General features: G+C 41.9%; 4 non-coding genes and 1 pseudogene across 4 annotated transcripts; 2 read left to right on the forward strand and 3 right to left on the reverse strand.

Annotated features, from left to right (window-relative positions):
• Positions 1-6,970: 6,970 nt before the first annotated feature.
• trnah-gug (transfer RNA histidin (anticodon GUG)) lies at positions 6,971-7,042 on the reverse strand. Its single transcript has one exon. It is a non-coding gene; the product is annotated as a tRNA-His (tRNA).
• Positions 7,043-8,923: 1,881 nt separating this feature from the next.
• trnay-gua (transfer RNA tyrosine (anticodon GUA)) lies at positions 8,924-9,012 on the reverse strand. Its single transcript is given in 2 exon segments — positions 8,924-8,959; positions 8,976-9,012. It is a non-coding gene; the product is annotated as a tRNA-Tyr (tRNA).
• A 692-nt stretch (positions 9,013-9,704) lies between these two features.
• Positions 9,705-14,750, reverse strand: LOC142385685 (uncharacterized; annotated as a pseudogene).
• On the forward strand, positions 12,979-13,052 carry trnai-aau (transfer RNA isoleucine (anticodon AAU)). The gene has a single exon. It is a non-coding gene; the product is annotated as a tRNA-Ile (tRNA).
• On the forward strand, positions 13,791-13,863 carry trnar-ucg (transfer RNA arginine (anticodon UCG)). The gene has a single exon. It is a non-coding gene; the product is annotated as a tRNA-Arg (tRNA).
• Positions 14,751-17,918: the final 3,168 nt, after the last annotated feature.

Here is a 17,918-nt window from a genome sequence, read left to right on the forward strand (position 1 = left end):
ACTTAACAAGATGAAGAAGCATGGTGATGGGACATGTGAGTGCAGCGACAGCCAGGAGACTGTAGAACATGTTTTGATTCAGTGTCCAAAATACCAGACAGACAGGCAACTACTCATCAGCCAGCTACAGGAAGAAAAGGTGTCCTTTAACTTACAGAACTTACTGCAGCTGAGCACAGGTCATGTGGGCTTTAACCACCTTTGCAGGTTCCTAAAAAATACAGGGTTAATTAAAAAAATTTAACAGACAAATCAAATGATCTCTCTTTTCTTTTTCTTTTTTCTTTTTCTTTTTTTCCCATTAATACTATTTTGTTTTGAGGGAGGGTAGCTATTCCTGTCTCACACTCCAGTCCAGAGGTGGCGGTAATGCACCAACTAAGCTGGTTTGCCAACTGCCATAAAACCACAAAAAGAAGAAGAAGAAGAAGAAGAAGATCTGCTGACTCAGGTCAGATAGTGGAGCCCAGAGTTCAAACTGAACACGGTGAAGCAGCTTTTAGCTTTTATGCTGCACACAACTGGAACAAACTACCAGCAGAACTGAAATCAGCCACAACTGTAAGCACTTTTAAATCCAGGTTAAAAACATTTCTCTTTCGGTGTGCTTATGGTTGAGTTTATATTTTTCTTTTTCCCCTCTTCTTTGATTGCTTTTAACTGTGTTTTTAATTTTTATTCTATTTTTTTCTCTTTAAATTGCTGCTTTATTCTGTTCTTTTAAATGCCTTGTCTTTATGTAAAGCACATTGAGTTGCCTGTGGTATCGCAGGGAATCGCAGGTGCAGGGCTCATTTAAATATGATTTGCATATTTAGGTAGGGGCGTGGACCAGGAGAAGTCAGGTACTCCAACATGTGCGCTCAATTCCACGTTGATGGGATGTACAAAGGAAATGTGCTTGGATTGATGCGTACGCACAGATTCATACATCCGGATCTTTTTGTGCGTAGGAAGGCATTTGGGTTTGAGCCCCTGGTCTACTCCAGCGACCTCGTCTTGGCTAATAGTTATATCATTTGCCGTTGCCTGTTATACGTCTGTAGTGGGTAAACATGAAAGATAAGCAGTTTGGGGTACATTTAGAAAGTGTTTATCCATCCCACAATGTATGTATGTATTCAATTCAATTCATTTTTATTTATATAGCGCCAAATACAACAAATGTCATCTCAAGGCACTTAGATAATAAAGTCCAATTCAAGCCAATTGAAATTCAATTCATTGTAATCATAATTATTCATAAAATAATCCAATTCGTTCATATAGAGCCAATTCAAAAATAATTTCCTAGCTAAGGAAACCAGCAGATTGCACTGAAAACTTTTTGTTTTTCGGTCCAATCTCCCGTCCTGAGCGTGCCTGAGGCGACTGTGGAGAGAAACGACTCCCTTTTAACAGGAAGAAACCTCTGGCAGAACCAGACTCAGGAAGGGTGGCCATCCGCCGTGTTTCCCTGTTGGAACAGGGAAACACGAGTTAATGACCACAATAATGTCACATATACATAAAGAGAGTAAAGTGAGGAAAGGTGTGACAGATGAGGCCCCCCAGCAGTCTGGGCCTATAGCAGCTTAACTATGGGATGTTTCAGGATCACCTGAGCCATCCCTAACTATAAGCTTTATCAAAAAGGAAAGTTTTAAGCCTGGTCTTAAAAGTGGAAAGGGTGTCTGCTTGTCAGACATTTACTGGCAGCTTATTCCACAAGAGAGGGGCCTGATAACTGAAGGCTCTGCCTCCCATTCTACTTTTAGAAACTCTGGGAACCTCAAGTAAACCTGCAGTTTGGGAACGAAGTGCTCTGTTAGGAAAATATCTTACAATGAGAACTTTAATGAGATAAAGAAGAGATCAAAGTGCTCAGTTGAGCAGGATTTGTAAGGCACACTTCAGAATTAGATATTTTAATTTTCCTAGAGTTTAGCAGTGGATTAAATTTTCTGATAAGTCAGCACATATGAAAATAAGTGCATGACACATTTCAGGTGGTGCCTCCACTATGCCTGTAAAAATCTTTTTAATGCAACAGAAATAAGAACATACAGACTAAAAACTGAAAATGTGTTGTTTACATAAACCATCTAGCATCAATTTTATGAGGACCTGGGAGTACCTGAAGGTGACCTCATGAGAAGATGAGAGCTGACTCCAAAGCTCCACCGTGAGCTGCGGAATCCGCAACTATGATAATGAGGGGCTTTGGCCATATTTAAATCCTCCAGATCACATCAGTCACAGATACTTCATTTTACCATAAAAAAAGTGGCTCACCTGCTTGACTGAAGTGCCGTTAGATATTAATCACCCTGAAAATATCACAATGTAAATATTCATTTACAGTCACTTCTAAACATGGCTGCAATATCTCATCTGATTGTGCTCGTCACAAAAAGAGGTTAAGAAAACTTCATAATTAAGCCGTGGTTAAAGATTAGAACAAGGGATCTCTGTAGACCTCGGTCCAACCACCGAACCAGCTGAATTTTATACATTGTTCAGTTTGTCCAATATATACAAATTCAACTGTTGCAGATTTAAAAAAAAAAAAAAATTCATTCCAATTTTTTTTTTCCTCAATTATGGCTCCTTACTTTTTAGTTTAACTGAGCTGTGTGGTGACCCCCAGTTGAGCAGTACTGGCGTGGTGTTTGTAGAGACAGGACAAGTGAGTGTGAGCATCTCAGTAGTATTTAATTGTCCATTAGCAACAAGAATGAGGCTGCAGTCTCTGAAACTGAGTACAACTAAATCACCTCAGCTGAACACCTTGGTTAACATTTCCAACTGGAGTCCATGATGTGTGCAATGTAGGGAAAAAAAAAAAAAAAAAAAAAAAACTAAAAATATCAAATGCACATATAAAACTGCGTTTCCTATAGTCATGCATATTTGAGGGGATGTTGATCAGTTTAGCCCTCAGACTGTAAAGAACGCTATGGATAGGATGTTTCACAATGCTTGCATGGAGGCAGTCACAGGGCACATAGTACACCATACAAAAGAGCACAAAGTGTAATGAGGACATTTGTCACAGTACATGACCAGGAGGAGAGTCAAGACTCAAGGCAGGATTTAGAATATAAAATTTAAATTTTATTCTTATCCGTTTAAAATAAATGTATGGAAGGGGATTTCTTGAACCATTAGAATGACAGATACAAATGGGTTGGTCACTGAACAGAAACTACAGAGTTATTCTCTGGCGCTGGCTGAACCTGTTCCATTTGGATTCTGGATTAAAACCTGGGAGCTGTGGCTTAAATTGCACCATCTGCTGTGGCTTTTGGACCTTCACTTTGTTCTGGTCTGCAGGTTCTCTCAGCCGTCTTATAGTTGAACCACCGAAGCTTTGAGGGATCTCGTAGGTGGAGACCGGGGCAAAGCCAGGAGCAGAAGCTCCCACTGTGCTGCTCCTCCTGGGAACAGGCAGTTTGTGAGCTTCCTGAACTGAGAACCTGCTGCTGGGGTTCTGCACAGTGGAAGCAGAGCGGGATCTGTAGCTTCCTTGGGTTTTTGCACCAGTCCCAGAATATGGCTGGCTCATGTGCAGTTCTCCCATCCAAACCTGAGAAGAGAAGCCTCTGGGCTTTGGTTTGTCAGCTCTACGGCCTAAAGACACCTTTCTTGCAGGGGCACGAGCATATGTCTGCATCCTCACAGAGCTTCCTGGTGGTGCAGCACCAACTGGGCTGAACAGTGTGGAGGATGAGCTCAGCTGACCATGAGGAACTTTAGCAGAAGACAAACTGGAGAAGCCTTTCCCAGGACTACGAACAGATGTAGGGCTGCTGGATAGATACTTGTTGGTACGCGGTGTACCCTGCTGGACTGGCTGAATTCTTTTCTCACGGAGGTCCTTCTGGTTCTGACTGCGCTGACTCACAGAAGATCCACTTGAGATAGCAGTAGAAAGTGGAAACGATTGCTTTGGCACAGTTTGAGCATTAATCCTGTTTGAATATGGGCTTTGCCAGTTAGGTTTTGACACCAAGCTGCTCTGTATTCTCACTGTACTCTGGGCTGGCTGTGAAGGAGCTTGTATGTAGCTACTAGCTGAAAGTCCTTGGCGAGAACCTCTTTTGGCTGCAGCTTGTGTGTCGAGGCTACTACTCTGGACTGAGCGTGGAGAAACCACTACTTGTCTGACTTGATTCTGGGGATAGACACCAACATGTCGTAGTCTGCCAGCTTGTTGAGTAAAGCCAGCATATTTATTGCCATTTAGGGAGCGCTGTGCTGTAGGACAGAAAGAGACATCAGTCTACTTTTGTAGGGAGTTACAGTAGCAGGTTAAATGTGTTGTGCTCACCTTCTGAAGCCCATAGACAACATACATGCTCTGCTTGAGCTAAAACCAGCAAGACCCTGCACAGAAAATAAGACACTACAGTTAAAAGAAAGACAACTCAACACTTCTAAACATGGCTGCAAACACTTACCCCAAACCAAGGCCACAAGTCATTTCTGTGCGCCTACAGTCCAGTCAAAGAAACCGTAGCCTAACTCCCCTAAAGCTACCTGCTCTGCATGTGTATCCAGCAGTGATTTGGTATTTATTTCAACCTGCAACCAATCAGTGCTTAATGAACTGATTGACTGCAGGTGCTTCTGCGGTGGAGTAAGGGTGATTGCTGATGCTTCGAAATAAAATCTTCTGTCCTTTAACAACATGGCTGCAAACTTTTGGAGCTTTCAGTATCTAGTCATTGACTGGAGGTTTAACATTGATAATGTTAATAAATCCATCTAATATGACCTTTCTTTGAGCCAAGCTTGATTTAGAGAAGATAATTATGAGGAGATGCCCACTTTAAATGGAAGTGTCAGCACTCACCTTTGGGATTGTAGGAATGTCACACACACACACACACACACACACACACGCACACACACGCGCACACACAGACAAACACGCACACAAACACACACACACACACACACACACACACACACACACACAGACAAACACGCACACACACACGGACACCTGTGTGACGCCAGTCATGTTATGAGGTCGTTAGACTGAGAAATAGTTTGGGTGTATTTGATGTAACATAATAAAATAATTTAGGTGTCTTTGAGGTAACATGAAAGCACCCTCGTTTGTCAACGACAGCACCAGCATGAGAATACATAAAAAGCTGAGCACATTTCTCATTCTCCTGATTCACCTCAGAGAAGGAAGGTTGGAAGGCATGGCACAAAAATTCAGTGTTGCCCAAGCCGTGGACCAGGGCACAGCGACTCTCTCTATTCATCCTCCTCTGACTCTTCAATTCAATTCAATACACTTTTATTTATATAGCTCCAAATACAACAAATGTCATCTCAAGGCACTTCGACAATAAAGTCCAATTCAAGCCAATTAGAATTCAATTAATTGTAATCATAATTATTCAAAAAATAATCCAATTCGTTCATATAGAGCCAATTCAAAAATCATTTCCTAGCTAAGGAAACCAACAGATTGGACTGAAACTTTGTTTTCGGTCCAATCTACCGTCCTGAAGGTGCCTGAGGCGACTGTGGAGAGAAACGACTCCCTTTTAACAGGAAGAAACACCATTCAAAGGATATCTGTTGGAACAGGGAAACACGAGTGCCACATATCAAAGAAATGTTTCTGAGATTCAGTTCTCACAGCCTGTGGATCTATCAGCAATACCATTATTTCCCTTTCTTGTAAATTTGTGTGAGTTTACAAAGGTTTTCCATAGGTGTGCTAGGAAAAAACAAAGAATACTGCTGTAGAAATAAAGTTATTTTTATTTATATTTACAAACACACTGACAAACATACACACACACACAGACACGCATGCAAACACGCACACACGCACAGACACGCATGCAAACACGCACACACATACACTCACACGCACACACACACACACGCACACACACACACACACACACACACACACACACACACACACACACACACACACACACACACACACAATAACAGTCAATGAAAAGAATGAGTACATTTTTTTTTCTGCCCTCTTCCTCTTCATCTCCTCCATCCACTGGTCAAGTGGCACAACAGCTGTCTGTGGGCAGTAAATGTGGCCATAATACTGGCTGTGGCCAGGGGCTGGTAGCACAGACTACACTTGTTTTTCTCCACAGTGCGGACATAGGGCTTACGAGCAAGTGGTGGAGAGGGAATGGGTCCAGCAGGAGCAATCTGCCGGACAGCAGGAACTGGAGTTGGACACACAAAAACAAATGGGCCAGAGGAAGGACTGGGGTTGGGGATGACAGGTGAAGGAGCAGAAAGGTGTGAAGGTGTTTGGACCATGGTGGGACATGCAGGACGGGTTGTGGACAACAGGTACGGGAGCGGGATCAGCAGGGAACAGCTGCCTTGGGCTTGGGCCTGTTTATCAGTTAAATAAACACAAAAAGTGATGAGAAACCATCAGTTTCAGATGCGTTTCAGATCAAATCAGCCCCAGTTTCTATCATGCATTTAGTCGTTACAGAAACATATCTGGCATCTATCTGGGAAAGTCTCCACATCGTCCAACACAGATGTTGATCCTCAATATACCCTCACATTGTCCAGCGCAAAAGTCCAGCCTTTTTGTTTGGTTCTTTTTTGTCAGGTCTATCCATCCATTCTTTTGGCACATGATTTTCATCTTCTGTTGTTAGGATGTTTATACTTTGGGTGTGGCGGTGTGTGAAAACCCTCCCTTTAGAAGAGCTAAAAAACACAGAACATATGCGGCCTTGGCGACTCATTAAAAAGGCACTATTTCTCATTGGGGCCTGTTTGATACTTTGACCCTTTTTATGCTCTTTAAATGGGCAGACCTTCTACATTTGTGCTGTTTGATTCTTTCAGACCTTTGATACGGGACAGAGGCCTGTAGACAAAATTATTTTTTTAAAACGTATAGGAACTCCAAGTTGAAAGTGGGATCTTTTTTCAGCGATGCAAACAATTTCAGTCGGGGGGTTGCCGTGACCCGGATTCGAACCGGGGTTGCTGCGACCACAACGCAGAGTACTAACCACTATACGATCACGGCCGGTTGTGTGTTTTTGTCGTGTGTGGCTTTGATGTGATCCGAAACATCTTCGTATCCCAAGGACTGCATATGTAGCTCTGCGGCATGTGGCTGGCAGGCATGTTTTTTTTTTTTTTGTGTTTGTAGCAAAATCATTGACAGCAGAGATAAAGAGGAAGACGAGCTTTCCTTACGGTGTGGGGTCAGCCAAATGTGTTGCAAGACGACACACTGTGAGGTATTTTTGGGGCGTAAGTGAGCTGGGATACCCAGGGAGTAGAAGGTTTAAATCGATCCTGTTCTAAAGCAGTGGGAGAAGTGAGAGACTAAAACCAGCGTGTCGAGCTAGCCAGGAGTTCAACCTAGAATCTTCTGATCCGTAGTCAGACGCGTTATCCATTGCGCCACTAGCCCTTAGCAAGTTCGATAGAGAGTGGAACAGTCTTTCGTAAAACTGCATATTCCAAAAGCTTTGAAAGGATTGACGGAGTTGGCCAAAAGAGCCTTTGTATACAAAAGGTTGGCACATCCTTCGAGCCAGAATTGAACCAGCGACCTAAGGATAACTGTTGTTGGGCACCTACAGTCCTCCTCTCTACCAACTGAGCTATCGAAGGGAGCAAAGCTAACATCCTTTTCATGAATCCTGTATGAATGCATGTAACCAGGCTTAAGATGCGTATCATGGGACACCTGCAGTTCTCTGCTGTACCAAATGAGTTATGGAAATGAGCCAGGGGCTTGGGCCTGTTTATTTGTTAAATAAACACAAAAAGTGATGAGAAACCATCAGTTTCAGATGCGTTTCAGATCAAATCAGCCTCAGTTTCTATCATGCATTTAGTCCTTACAAAAACATATCTGGCATCTATCTGGGAAAGTCTCCACATCGTCCAACACAGATGTTGATGCTCAATATACCCTCACATTGTCCAGCGCAAAAGTCCAGCCTTTTTGTTTGGTTCTTTTTTTGTCAGGTCTATCCATCCATTCTTTTGGCACATGATTTTCATCTTCTGTTGTTAGGATGTTTATACTTTGGGTGTGGCGGTGTGTGAAAACCCTCCCTTTAGAAGAGCTAAAAAACACAGAACATATGCGGCCTTGGCGACTCATTAAAAAGGCACTATTTCTCATTGGGGCCTGTTTGATACTTTGACCCCTTTTATGCTCTTTAAATGGGCAGACCTTCTGCATTTGTGGTGTTTGATTCTTTCAGACCTTTGATACGGGACAGAGGCCTGTAGACAAAATTATTTTTTTAAAAGTTTGAGAAATCCAAGTTGAAAGTGGGATCTTTTTTCAGTGATGCAAACAAATTCAGTCGGGGGGTTGCCGTGACCCGGATTCGAACCGGGGTTGCTGCAACCACAACGCAGAGTACTAACCACTATACGATCACAGCCGGTTGTGGGTTGTTGTCGTGTGTGGCTTTGATGTGATCCGAAACACCTTCGTATCCCAAGGATAGCATATGTAGCTCTGCGGCATGTGGCTGGCAGGCATGTTTTTTTTTTTTTGTGTTTGGAGCAAAATCATTGACAGCAGAGATAAAGAGGAAGACGAGCTTTCCTTACGGTGTGGGGTCAGCCACATGTGTTGCAAGACGACACACTGTGAGGTATTTTTGGGGCGTAAGTGAGCTGGGATACCCAGGGAGCAGAAGGTTTAAATCGATCCTGTTCTAAAGCAGTGGGAGACTAAAAACAGCGTGTCGAGCTAGCCAGGAGTTGAACCTAGATTCTGCTGATCCGTAGTCAGACGCTTTATCCATTGCACCACTAGCCCTTAGCAAATCTGATAGAGAGTGGAACAGTCTTTCGTAAAACAGCATATTCCAAAAGCTTTGAAAGGATTGACGGAGTTGGCCAAAAGAGCCTCTGTATACAAAAGCTTGGCACATCCTTCGAGCCGGAATTGAACCAGCGACCTAAGGATAACTGTTATTGGGCACCTACAGTCCTCCGCTCTACCAACTGAGCTATCGAAGGGAGCAAAGCCAACATCCTTTTCATGAATCCTGTATGAATGCATGTAACCAGGCTTAAGATGCGTATCATGGGACACCTGCAATTCTCTGCTGTACCAAATGAGTTATGGAAGGGAGCCAGGGGCTTGGGCCTGTTTATCAGTTAAATAAACACAAAAAGTGATGACAAACCATCAGTTTCAGATGCGTTTCAGATCAAATCAGCCTCAGTTTCTATCATGCATTTAGTCGTTACAGAAACATATCTGGCATCTATCTGGGAAAGTCTCCACATCGTCCAACACAGATGTTGATCCTCAATATACCCTCACATTGTCCAGCGCAAAAGTCCAGCCTTTTTGTTTGGTTCTTTTTTTGTCAGGTCTATCCACCCATTCATTTGGCACACGATTTTCATCTTATGTTGTTAGGATATTTATACTTTGGGTGTGGCGGTGTGTGAAAACCCTCCCTTTAGAAGAGCTAAAAAACACAGAACACTCGACTCATTAAAAAGGCACTATTTCTCATTGGGGCCTGTTTGATACTTTGACCCCTTTTATGCTCTTTAAATGGGCAGACCTTCTGCATTTGTGCTGTTTGATTCTTTCAGACCTTTGATACGGGACAGAGGCCTGTAGACAAAATAATTTTTTTAAAAGTTTAAGAAATCTAAGTTGAAAGTCGGATCTTTTTTCAGCGATGCAAACAAATTCAGGCTTTCCCTATTTCTTCATCTGTTATAACATCAATTGTTGATTTGAATGAGGGCTGGCCTGCAAGATATTGAACAAAGTCTTCCGACAGGAAATGGGGTCCTGGACCCCTCATGTACAATTGACACCGCAATCATCTTTCCTGCCAGGAAGTATTCATCCTCCCTAACAGCTGTGAATGAATTCACATTGCAAAATAAAAACATGCAATACATTATATACTTTAAGATAGTGGAAAAAAAACATTTGCTGTGTCATATACATGTTTGATGATCTTAAACCAACCATTAGTATGGCACACCACAAAAACCTATGCATACCATTTGCATTGTACACCAAGAACCGATGACCTTCTGGTCCATCAAAAATGGGCCGGTCTTTCAGTTGTTTCATGAGGAGAGTTAAAAATTCCCGCCGTGGACCACCAGTGTCAATCCCCTCCTCAAAAACGCCAGCATCATCCGTGAATCTGACGAGCATGTCACAGGCTTCAGAGTACGTTGAACGCTTAAAACCTCTGACGGCTCCATCCCATACATTGGCCCTTGTAATGTTGAACCTGCTGACTTTTTTTTTATCAATCGGAAGCGACAGGTTGGCAATAATGTCAGGCAGTGTACTTCCCATCTCCTCCCTGTAATGACCAAAAGTGATTTAATTAATCGATATCCCATAGAGTGCACACTTTTATTTAAATACCAGCAATATAGTACAGTGAAAAACTTGAATGCCACACTCAAAAGCTAATTTTACACTGCTGTGTGTTGGATATCCTCCACATTGTCTGCCAGCTCCTCATCCTCTTCCTCAACACCTGGTGAATACAGGTCTGTGTATTTTCTGTTTCGAAATAAAAAATTCATGTTGAACCATCTTACACACAAATTTCTTCCCCATGAATAAAATTGAAAGTATGCAAGTCATCATTTTTTTTTACCTGTAGCAAGTCTGGTCGGAATGTGTTTCAGATGGATCCACATCCTCAGCATCTGATATGACAACAGTGGGCCCAATTGCCTATCCAGGCCAAATCGCTGATGAATGTCCTGGTTCATCTCTAAAACATGATAATAATAATAATAATAATAAATTATTACATTTATTTATACTGTTCTTCAGGCCTACAATAGTCATCTAGTAATGTAAATACAGGCAAGATTCCGACTGGTTGATTACCACTAGAAAGGACCTCTCATTCAAATTCTTTGACTGTGACAAAGATTAGATCCCTAAATGTACCAACCTTTCATCTCCAGGTTTGTGCTTGGGAGTACTTTGTTTTTGTGGTTCAAAAACCTGAGGGGGACAGGCATACATTTATCAACAATTTGTAGCAGCTTCCATAACTGTTCCCTTACCACATACAGTGTTTATATATCTCAATGGTGAAAGGCTGTTAGTATTGTCATAGATAAACAAATAAATACATTTATACGTAAATAAGTATTAAAATAAATGATAATTGATGTACCACTGTGTCAGCGCGATTGAATTCCGCTGTGCTTTTTGAGGCAATAACAATTTCTGAATCAGATGATACTGAGGTATCATCCACTACTGTAAAATCAAACAAATAACAGCTCATGTAGATAAATACTTCAGTAGAGTATCCAAAATGTCAAAATATTTAAAAATGAGATCCACAAACCTCCTCTAAAATCCATCTTTCATGCAAAGGAAAAAGGTGATCCTGTTGTATGGCCTTCCAAGTTCCTTTTTGTACTCAGACAATTTAAATGGCCTTTCTGATCCAGGCACACTGACCACTTCCGATCGGTCTGGATATAGAAGGATGAATTTTCCCACTGGCATGTCCTTATTGAAGGTTCGCATTTTCTGTACAGCTTGAATGAGCAAATTAGGTGCCGCTAGCTCTGGTACCACAAGTAACGGGAGAGTTTTTGGTTTCCGGTTAGCTCAGCTGGTCAGAGTGTGGTGCTAATAATGCCAAGGTCATGGGTTGAATTCCCATACTTGCAACGAACATCCGCAAAAACAGCACATAAGACATGCCTTTTAAAGATATCAATATATTTGATGCTGCTTGTCCTGGAACGGATCACAGGGGAAGCAATGTGAGCAGACATCCCTAGCCCCGTTTCTCACAGGACATAATCTACACCTCTTCTCGGGTGGACACACAGAAATAACAATTCAAGACCAGCATGGTTTATTTCTTGTGAGTCCTGGACCTTCCCTCAGGCCTCCTTACCGTGCAACTGATCCAAAATATCTCCCCTGGGGGGAATCTACATGATATTCTGACCAGATGCCCATACCGCCTGATCTGGCTTCATTCAAAGAAGAGCGGCAGAGACTGTATTCTCAGCGTATTCCAGATGACTACGCTTATCACCCTGATCCAAGAGGGTGAGCCTAATCACCACAGAGTGAAAGATGATTTCATCCCTTATGCATTCGCAATCTCATTCATTTAGTCACCACTCATAAGGAGTGACCAGAGGTGAGCGTTGGAAGGAAGATCGACTGGTAGAACGAGATCCTCCAGTCGTGGTCAAAATGGTCTGATCCCTAAACTCTTCCACTTGAGGCAGCAACTGGTTCTAAGCAAGGAGAGGGCCCTCAACCCTTTTCCAACTGAGGATCAGAGCCTCAGACTTGGAGGTACAATTTTATTCCTGACTATTTCAGACTTGGCAGGAGACCACCCCTGTACCGGCCGGATGACTCAGGTGAGACCATGTGGCCTAACGGACAAGGCGTCTGACTTTGGATCAGAAGATTGAGGGTTTGAGTCCCTTCGTGGTTGTCTTGTTTAGTTGTATGCTGTCATTACTGTACAGAAATCAAGAGCACTGTACTGAGTACTAACCAAATAAACACATGGTGAAAGCTGGTAAGTACTTTTCTAGTTATACTCCATGTCAGAAATCCTCTGAATGGAATGCCATTAAAGTCGGAGGATTTTACCAGTCTGTTACTGATAAAAAATTCAAAGTTAAGCTGATGTTGCGCAATGATCTTGGCTTCCCCATACTGCCTACACTCAAGCTATACAAAAAGATGAGAGACTTGAATAAGTAAGTTCTATCACGTCAAGTCATTGCAGCATATAACAAATGGTAAAATAATTGCATTGAAAGCAGTTTTTTAAGAAGTAAAAGTTTTTCAACTCACCTGCTGATAACATCCAAATCCGCAATACCAAAGGCAAGCTGTATAGAATGTTTGTGTGACTTAATTAGGTAACAGAGAAAACACTGAGAGCACTTATTCTGGCACAAATTTGCTCCTTGGGAAACTCAAAAACTGGTTGGTTAGCTCAGCTGGTCAGAGCGTGGTGCTAATAAAGCCAAGGTCATGGGTTCAATTCCCATGCTGTCCACGAACATCAGCAACAACAGCACATGTGAAAGGCACCCTTCCGTAACACATGACTTTTAAAGATATATCAATATATTTGATGCTGCTTGTCCTGGAACGGATCACAGGGGAAGCAATGTGAGCAGACATCCCTAGCCCTGATTCTCACAGGACATAATCTACACCTCTTCTCGGGTGGACACACAGAAATACCAATGCAAGACCAGCATGGTTTATTTCTTGTGAGTCCTGGACCTTCCCTCAGGCCTTCTCACCGTGCAACTGATCCAAAATATCTCCCCTGGGGGGAATCTACATGATATTCTGACCAGATGCCCATACCGCCTGATCTGGCTTCATTCAAAGAAGAGCAGCAGAGACTGTATTCTCAGCGTATTCCAGATGACTACGCTTATCACCCTGATCCAAGAGGGTGAGCCTAATCACCACAGAGTGGAAGATGATTTCAGCCCTTATGCATTCGCAATCTCATTCATTTAGTCACCACTCATAAGGAGTGACCAGAGGTGAGCGTTGGAAGGAAGATCGACTGGTAGAACGAGATCCTCCAGTCGTGGTCAAAATGGTCTGATCCCTAAACTCTTCCACTTGAGGCAGCAACTGGTTCTAAGCAAGAAGAGGGCCCTCGACCCTTTTCCAACTGAGGATCAGAGCCTCAGACTTGGAGGTACAATTTTATTCCTGGCTGTTTCAGACTTGGCAGCACACCACCCCTGTACCGGCCTGATGACTCAGGTGAGACCATGTGGCCTAACGGACAAGGCGTCTGACTTCGGATCAGAAGATTGAGGGTTCGAGTCCCTTCGTGGTTGTCTTGTTTAGTTGTATGCTGTCATATATGTACAGAAATCAAGAGCACTGTAGTGAGTACTAACCAAATAAACACATAGTGAAAGCTGGTAAGTACTTTGCTAGTTGTACTCCATGTCAGAAATCCTCTGAATGGCATGCCATTAAAGTCGGAGGATTTTACCAGTCTGTTACTGGTAAAAAAATCCAAAGTTAAGCTGATGTTACGCACTGATCTTGGCTTCCCCATACTGCTGACACTCAAGCTATAAAAAAAGTATCGGCCATCGATCTTGCAGATGATTCTGCCTTCCCTGATAAACGTGTGTTGACATTTCTCCTTGGCATACCAAAAGAGCTTATACCTCAAGCGTGTGAGGTCATCACTGATGAAGATATCCTTGTACTTTTCCTTTTCGCTCAGTTTCGCTTTATTCCTCATCAGTTCAGCTTTTTTCCTCCTGCTCACGAATCTTACAATAGTTGGTCTGTTCATGCTTTGCTTTTTTGCGTCCCCCACGCGATGCGCCGTGGAGATGTCACTCTCGGTGATGGCTGCACCTGCCGCTGCAGCAAGTTGACACACTTTCTCCACGAGTTGGTCCTCCGTCTCATCATTAGTTTCCTCAGTCCCATTGATACGGACATTTTCTTTCCGGCTGTACTGCTCAAGTTCATCTTCTCTGTATCTGCTTTCCAGTATACTTTTCTCGAGCTTGTAGCAATCCACCGATGCGCAAATTTTCTTCTGCACCGCTTTGACTATTGCTGGCACTGCTGCTTTGATAGTTATTAGCACCACTTTACCCAGATCTTCAGTACCGAAGTTAGTCAGAACTGCGTCCGATTCCGCCTCGATTGCTGCCACTATATCCGCATGCATAGCTTCGTCTTCTTCCTCGCCTCTCATGACTTTGATCAGCGCCTCCTCTACTTCGCTTGTCTCAAACCTGTTGGTTGTAGGGAGGAATAACCCGCGATTTGCGACAATACATCTCCACTGGGATGATTTTCTTAGGATTCATTGCATCAAGGCTTTAAACAGTGCAGTATTAATGGTTTGCCCTCTTAGTCATAGTGTACAAATGTTAGACCTACTGACTGACCACCATAGCATCTCGCTGTCCTCAGCCATATACATGACCTGCATTTACAAAACCCCAAAGAGTAACGGCCAAAAACAAACATGAGCCTTGGAAAAGATAGCTTGCCAGCCAGCTGCCACTGTCACAGTGGTAACATCCATTTTTTTTGCATGTGCTGTTTCACTGTTTATTCTGTGACCCTGAAGGGACTCTTTAGTTGTGTGTGACATTAACATATAAGCTTTATTAAGGACTCTCTGTAGTTCCACATATAAAAATGATTTCTGACCAAGGTCCCCTTTATCTCTGGCAGTAGAAGAAACTGAAGTTCTTCAAAATGTCAGTAACAAGTGAGACTGGGTAAAATGAGCTTTCTTTCTGTTGTCACACATTAAGACTGAAAGGGGCACCTAAAAGGATTTGGGATTCATGTTTGAACCTTATCAGAGGATGAAAGTGGAAGTGGACTTGACATATGGGTTACCTCCCCAAAGGACCAGCACATGTGTATGATTTCCTGTGAGTTCCATCTTCTTCATGGCGATGTTTGTGGGATCAAATAAGGGTCAGAAAGATTTTGTACTTGTACAATGATGTTCAAACGTGTAATAAAGTTTTGAAGTTGTAAAAGTATGTTGTGTCTATGTAAAAAACATTTTGTGCATGTGTAACAAAGTTTTGAAGTTGTAAAAATAGTTTGCGTATGTGTAACAAAGTTTTGAAGTTGTAAAAACATTTTGTGCATGTGTAACAAAATTTTGAAGTTGTAAAAATAGTTTGTTTATGTGTAACAAAGTTTTGAAGTTGTAAAAATAGTTTGTCTATGTGTAACAAAGTTTTGAAGTTGTAAAAACATTTTGTGCATGTGTAAAACTAAAACCTTCAAGTACGACCCTGAAGTTACAAGTTTACAAAACTCAAGTTACGAGTACGAATTTTGACCCTGTTTTGACGCCTGAGTGAATAGCCAATCAGCACGTTGCTTACTGACTTGCCAATCAACCCGGTGCCCACCCACGCGCCAACCAACCATCCAATCAAGGAGCAGCAATTTCTGCCGGCCGGGATCTGAGCGCCAACGACACTCAGCGGGCACACGTTGGTACTGATGGAGGAAAAACAGGATGGAGTCAAACGCTTCTGCTCAGGTAAGTTCATTAAAGATGTCGGCAATTTCACGATGTAGCAAAAGTTTCTCAATGTCGTCATATAAGCGGTCATATAGGCCTAACGATGTGAAATGACAGCTCTTCTGACAAAAACTGTAGTTTCATGCGCGCGTGCGAGAGGCGCTAGTCCGTGTCACCGTGTCAGCCGACTGTGTGAGTGTATGTGTGTGTGTCCGTGTACGTGCGTGTGTGCGTTCTTGCACTTACTGCTGAGTAAGGACCAGCTCAAGTTTTTAACCGACAGAGTGAGGTCATTTTGACAAAGTGAGGACATTTTGACCGGTCCTCACTTTGTTTCCCTCTAGATGACCTCCTTAGGTTATATAGATGCTATCCTCTAATTTTCTCAAGACCTCAGAATGTCCTAAGTGTGAATTTTTCACCCCTAAAGTTTCACACAGATTTTACTCTCTGGCTCCCCCATCATGCGGTTCTCATATTGCACAGATTTCGCTCTCTGGCTCCCCCATCAGGCGGTTCTCAGATTGCACTCAGATCCCTTATACTTGTCCGTAGCTCAATAGCTCAGGAAATTAGCAGTTTTGTGCCAAACTTTTATAGTTCTTAAATCCTTTTGAATATTCTTAGAAGTAATATTTTCATTCTTTCAACAGGAAAATGAATGATTAATATTTGTATTAATTACTATTTAATAATTAAGGTATTTCCAACATTAAAAATTGTTAACTAAGAATGAGCAATAATACCTGAGGCATAAATCTTTTCATTTAGTAAATGTTAATCATTTTCATCTACAGATACAAGTTTTTTTTTTATACAAGTAATAAGTGAAACTCCTTTTTTTCCAAATTCTATGCTTCTTAAAAGGTTATGACTCACTATGTGAATGTTTAATATGTTTGTAGTTATGTTTTTTATGTATTTACACTTTTCATGAGTTACAACCATTTTTATACCCAGAATCCCACTTTCAGGGCTCAGAAGTAAAAATGATCAACGCAACTGTTCCATATCTAAATGTCAATTATTCCCTCATTAGTCTATTTGCAAGAAAGCAAATAAAACATTTAAAACTGATATCCTGTAAGTATTACTATCTGAAATCTGTCAACTGTCAATATGAAGTCCACAAAGCTGTCACTACCAGTGAAGTATGACAGTATTGAAATATTAAATTCCTAACCCATCAGAAAGAAAAAAAAACAAACATGAACTCTTACCAAATAAACTACTTGGTACATTATAACATCAGAGGGTTACAGATGTTAAATTCTAAATTTCACATTCCTGTGAATGATTGTTAAGGACTGTGTCTACTTTGCATACATATATATATATATATATATATATATATATATATATATACATATATATATATATATATATATAATTTTTCTGGCTTCATCTTCATCTAGGTCAATCAGTTGAAACAATTCAACATTCATGCACAAACTATATAGTTTGAATTGTTTCAACTGATTGACCTAGATGAAGATGAAGCTAGACAAATTTTTGGCCCTGAAAAAAAATCTAAATCAAATCCAAGTCCTGCGACACAACAATAGCATGATGTATGAAGACACCTACAAGGAGTCTGGAGTGAGACAGCAGCTTGCAGGAGGACAAGAAGCTAACATCCAACATCAAAGTTTCCAGTACAAGCTGTGGAGCTGCAGGTCAACCATTATATAGTAAAAACAAGCTGCAATACAACTACACTCTGACAAATTAAGGGCCACCAAAGCCAGACTTAAATCGGATGAAGAAGATGTTCAAGCCATAGATAAAACACCTGATGAATTTCATTAAAGAAGGCAGGGTGCCTCAGAAAAACTATGTTCAGTGCCCCGAGGCTGAGTCACA

This window comes from Odontesthes bonariensis, chromosome 8, assembly GCF_027942865.1.
Source record: "Odontesthes bonariensis isolate fOdoBon6 chromosome 8, fOdoBon6.hap1, whole genome shotgun sequence".
Classification (NCBI taxonomy): domain Eukaryota; kingdom Metazoa; phylum Chordata; class Actinopteri; order Atheriniformes; family Atherinopsidae; genus Odontesthes; species Odontesthes bonariensis.